Raw genomic sequence first — 6,581 nt, forward strand, 5'->3', positions numbered from 1 at the left:
TCATTAGGAATTTCTGTTGGTTCATCATTAACATCATCTCCGTCATCAGGGTTAACTTCATACTGATCCATCATCTGATCCTTGATAGCAGAACTCTCATGACTTTTTACATCATCTTTCATCATGTCAGCATTACGAACTTCAACATTAGACCCCCTTGACGACCTTCAGATGGCATATTTAGATCGACTATTGTCCTTCTAATATTTCGTCTAACAACTCTACTCAAGGGACTATCATCGACGGTATCTGCAAATGATCCTCGTCCACCCAAATCAACGAGGAACACGAATAATTTCAACAGATAAATATTTGTCCATCGGTTATGCCACGATCTTATATGACGTACGTCCTCGTCGTCACGTAACCGATACTTAATTCAAAATAACAGAAATATTTCTCACAACCGTGGTCTAATAAATATATTAACAACAGAGCCAAGACAATTGTGATATACCTTTTATAAAACAAACTATCATCTACTTCGGTCGGATATATGTAGTAAATTTTTTTCACACTTTTCATCTGTTGCTACTCGACAAAATACAATATCAGATTTTTCAATGCTGTTAGACTATTGACTTTCGATGTCATATAGGTAATTGTCGGTTGTCCAGACCTAAAAACGATAAAACCTTCTTCATCAAACACTATTTCATCATCATAATGAATGGATAACAATGGATTCATTGACATTGTAAAGAAAAATGTCAAAAATGAGAACAAAAGTGAAGAATGAAAGTGTGGTTCTGAGCTTCGTTCTCCAGTAGCCATGCTTTTATTTTGAAAACTCAACCTAAAGTTTGCTAGGGTGCGGCAAATTTGCCCTAAATACCAAAAAAAAAAATTCGTATTCTTGAAATTTAAGTTGAAAAATCTTGTTTGGAAACATATTAATTTTTTTTATTTTATTTAAAAAAATCCTCCAAACATAGCTCAGCGAATACTTTTCATAATCCTAGAAGAAGGTGAAAACATAATTCAATGGATAATGAACAGAGCAAAAACATATGATGTTATATCAGGATACAGGATTGCTTATCAATTGTACCATACCTCCATTGAATTTTGTCCGAACTTCATGCAACAAAGGCCAGTTTGGAGCCATTTATGAAAGCTGAAAATTTCTCATAAGATTTTGTTCTTTGCGTAGAAAATCCTCCATAGTAAGCTTCCTATTCTGCTTCTCATCCACCAGCAGTTTTCATCCTCTCCGGTAACTTATCCAATCTGCAAATCAGCTCGAGAATCACTCATGCACTGTCTAATTTTCTATTGAGACACTAATCTAGTGTGGAAGAAGAATTCTTTGGCTTATCTCATTCCAGACTATAGATGTTCCTTGTCTTCGATTGATAAAGGGATTTGGTATTATAAACTGGGCTTTAAGGAACAAACCCTCAAAGAGATCGACTGGTTTTGATTATAGCTTGGAATATTTAGAAGGAAAGGTGTTGGCGAGTCTTCGACCATGTCTAGGAACCTCTGGAGAAAGTGCTAGCAACATCGCTTAAGTTGAACCATGAGCTATCTATTTTGTCTTATATATAGTACCATAAGATTTCTTTCTTATCGATTTTTTATATTATTTTCTTCTTACAATTTTATCTTGTTCATCAATATTTGAAAAATTCTCTTTTTTTATTTTCTTGTCCTAATTTTTAAACATTGTATTTATTTTTATATTAAATAAAATATCACTATTATCTTTAGAAAAAAATTATTCAATAAAAACTTTTTTGATCTATAATTTTAATATGTGTCTTTAGGCACAATTTAGCTAAATCCTTTTTAATGTTGAGAGTCTAACAAGTAATAAGAATAACAAATCTGAGTTGCAATCTTGCAAAAGTTTGACAATAGGCTGCGCTAACTTCTGAAAAACACTTGGTGGGTAAGACTGAAAGCTTCTAAAAAGAAACAAATTGGGCTTTACCGTCGGAAGCCCTAACCATTCTTTTACACACTAGGTTTAAACTCCACTAATTTGTTGAGCAAAAATATGAAACAACTAATTGACCCATGACCCAAAAAAAAACTCTTTCACCTAAAATTCTCATCTAAGTCCGGAATTTGGGCTCAGAAGGTCATTTTGATGTTTCTGTTACAATAGTAGCCAAATCTGTAAAGTTTAATACGAGTTTAGTAGCTATCCAAAAAATCAAAAATAAAAACACACCAAAAATGAATCATATATTTCATCCTTTTATCTCTCTTTTAATCCTATAAACTTTTTACCATGCTATCGTCTCCAATACTTGCTCCCATAGCTCCTCACATTATTTCCCATTCATACTCATACATAGACAACTATTTTACTATCGAACTAATTTATCTAATTTTTAAATGTTAGGTACTAATTTATAATCATTGATTAATTTGTTTAATAGATAATATTCTAAAAAAATTAGAGATCAATTTTTCAATTTATTAGAATTTGCCTAATAAAAAATTATTAGGGATTGATTTAAAATTTTCTCTAACAAATAAATTTTTTAATTTTTAATTCATTTATTAAAAAAATGTACTCCTACATTTTTACTTCGTTAATTTTTTTTTCATTTTATGATTTTGGGTTTGGACTATTGAAGGCACTCACTAATTCCTTATATCATCATGGTATCCAAGTATCCATGAAAAGAGCGATATATATTCTCACTCGGCAAAGTATTTAATGCAACTCATATAAAGAGCTCTATTCAATGAAATTATTAAAAATATTTATAAATTTATCTTAATTTATTAATTTATATTTATATATTTTTAACAAAATTTTTTATATTTTAAAAATAAATTTTAACTACTACCATCATGTTTATACATGCCATTCTTTAAACATTAAAATTCACATTAGTAATACCGTTTTTTAAATATTAATATTCGTAATTTTTAGAGAGTATCGTCACCAACCACTATTCGTCATCTTCTAGATATCAAAGTTTTGTCGTTCAAGAATGAGAGATCTTTGATATCCTTTCTGCACCTACATCGTGCGACGATTTGCTGTCACGTTGACAATTAAGTTGGATTCATTTGAAGAATCTAAGAGTATTATTAGGAAGCTGAGTTAAACGGTGGCTTGTTTGTGTACCTAAATTCGAATACATAAGACGATATTATTTATTGAGTAATCGGCGTTTCCAATAAGAGTGCTTTAGTTCCTAAATTGAGGAATTTGAAGTTTTGTTTAGTTGAGCTTAAAACGTTTATGATTATTACTTATTGGTAGGGGTGTTCAAATTCAAATCGATCCAAATTAAATCGCTCATTCAATCCAATTCAAACCGAAAACCGATTAAAACCGTACTAATTCGGATTTGATTGGATCTTATTTTTTACAAACCGCTGAATCAGATCGGATTTCGGATCTACTTTTCACAACTGATCCAATCCAATCCAAATCGCACAATGTGTTATAATATTATTATTTTATTATTATATTTACAATTATACTTATAACATATTCAATTTGTTATATATTTTTATATTTTTCATGTATTATTATTATTTAATAGATATTTTATGTTCAAAATTTGATTTATTTATTTATTTTAACTAACCTATAATTTTATTTCTATTGTTATGTTATCGTTGGTTTTTTAAGATATTGTTAAGACTTGTTATGTCATTATTGGTTATTTGAAATTTGATGTTGAAACTTGTTATATATATTTAATTTTTTTAATTGACAAAACCGCAAATCCAACACAATCCAAACTGTTTAAAATTGGATCGGATCCGATCGAATCGGATTTTTTTAAAAAAAAATTTATCCAATTCAAACCGTACCGCAAATAAACATAGTGTTCGGATCGAATGAGTTTTTTACTCAAAACCGATCCAAACCACACTGCAAACACCCCTACCCATTGGGTTGAATTTAGAATCGTGAATAACTTGACTATTTTCAATTATGTAAGTTACTTTTTTCTTATGATTCTTCTTTTGCTTTTTAAAGATACTAAACTTTACTTTTTTGTGAGGTTTGAACTTGTTTTTAAAATTTTAAAAAATTTTATTAAAAATATATAAATATAAAATAATAAATTGGGATAAATCTATAATTATTTTTTATAATTCCATTGAATAGAGTTTTTTGTCAAAGTTCTTTAGAATATTTTTTGCCTACTACCTTTTACTGAGATGTGTATGGGTGAATTTTAGGATGTAGAAAGAAAGATTCTTCTACATATGTATGTTTGTCTTGTTAAAAGGATAGTGTGACAAGTATTTAAAAAGAGAGTAATTGAAGAGACTAAATTTAACATATTACAAGTAAAATATAGTGTATTTTATCTTATATAACATGTAAATAATGTATTAATTAAATAGGCTAATTATATTTATGTTAATTAATTATTAAAGATAATATTGAACCTTGTATGATTTTTTTATTTTTGGACTTTTTAAATGTACACCCTCTTTCCAGAAATATTAACTTTACACACAAAAATTTATTAATATTTATTTATTTTAATATATTCCTTTTTTTCGATAACTTAGATATATTCAATTTCACAAATATAAAAATGTATTTACATATTTTAACCAACAAAAAACATATAATTTTACGTATTTACATACATTTAAATTAATGGTAATATTTATATATATTTAATTTAAATATTATATCAATATATCTGTCAATATTATTCTGAGTACATATAGATATTTATAAAAAATATTATTCAAACACCACATATTTTTAACATCTTATAAAAATATTTTGTTATTAATTATTTTTATATTTAAATTTTTTTAATTAATAAAAAAATGTATATTTAATTGTTTAAAAAATATCGATAGCAAAATAGCATTTGTAATATTGCCATTTTTATGGTGCAGAAAGAGAGAATATATATTTTGAGAGAATTGATTTTTTTTAAAAATGAAAATTGTAATAGGAAATTTTACTTTTTGTTATAAAGAGAAATTAAAAATAAATTTAATTTTAATGTAGTGTTAGTATAAAATAATTTTATATTTACATCTAATGACGTAACACTACATTAACAAAAATAATTACTTTTTATCGACGGTGTGAATTGTCATCCAAAAGACCAAATACACGACTGTGTAAAACACATTTTACACGATTAATACATCAAAATTAAACTCAATAAAAATATATGCACCCAAAATTTGTATAACACCAGACATATAGAAAAATATGGTAGGCACCAAAAAAAATATAAGAAAATATAGTTATTTTTTGGTATTATATAGACGATATCTTATTATTTTATTTGCATTAAAATATTTGTTTATAAAAAATAATTAAAAGAAAATTTCAAATACTAAAAAAAGAAAAATCTTTTAATAATTAATATTTCAAAAAAATTGTCTAAAAAAATTAAATATTTTAAGTTATTATTGGAATATTTTAGATGCAACCTATTATTTATAATTAAATTATTAATTTTTTACAATGAATAAACTATGTTATTGAGTGAATATTTAATATTTATTATTTTATTAAACGAAAAAAGTATATCTGAACATATTTAACAAAATTATATAATTAGTTTCTCTTTAAAGGCATATAAGTGTGTTGAAGAAATATGATAATTTTTCTAATATATATTATACATTCATTAATTTAATTTAAAATAAATATTAATAAATTTTTGTGTGTAAAAATTAATTTTTCAGATGATATTTATTATATAAATAAAAATAATTAATTGAATTCTCTTTTTCAAGTAACATGAGTTGGAAGAAAAATTATTAACTTAGATAAAAAATTAATGAATTTTCAATTAATTATTTTTGTGAAACTGAATATATCTAAGTCATCAAAAAAGAAAAAAGGTATATATTAAAATAAATAAATATTAATAAATTTTTGTATGTAAAGTTTATATTTTTGGAGAAAGAGAGAGTGTACATTCAAAAAATATAAAAATAAAAAAATCATAGAAGGTCCAATATTATCTTTAATAATTAATTAACATAAATATAATTAGCCTATTTAATTAATACATTATTTAGTCACAAAAAAAAAATTAATACATCATTTTCATGTTACATAAGATAAAATACACTACATTTTACTTATAACATGTCAAATTTTGTCTCTTTAATAACTCTCTTTTTAAACACTTGTCATACTACCATTTTAACAACATAAACATACATATGTAAAAGAATTTTTTTTTCTACGTCATAAAATTCAACATAGGTAGAATTTATACTCTTACTCTCTTATTATATATGTGCAATTGTGCATGATATATAGAAAATATTTTTTAATACTAAAACCTTGACTTTTTATATCTATTTTTTGTGTAAATTTTATTGTAACCGGATAATTCTAATCCTAATTTTTTTATTTTATGGTTGGAACATTTGTGAAAGGAAGCAGTAAAATTAAATTAAATTAAATTAAAGTTTTCGTTATAAATTTAACTTTTAATATCTTCATCATATTTTTATGGTATTAAAATATTAAAAATTATTTTTTTAATTACTTAATAGGTATCATTTATTAGTTAATTTCTTATATTTAATCCGTTCATAATTGATATTGTTTTTACATTATGTACAACAAAATTTATTTATAATAATATTAAGAATAAAAT

The sequence above is a fragment of the Arachis stenosperma genome, chromosome 10, assembly GCF_014773155.1.
Source record: "Arachis stenosperma cultivar V10309 chromosome 10, arast.V10309.gnm1.PFL2, whole genome shotgun sequence".
Taxonomy (NCBI): Eukaryota; Viridiplantae; Streptophyta; class Magnoliopsida; order Fabales; family Fabaceae; genus Arachis; species Arachis stenosperma.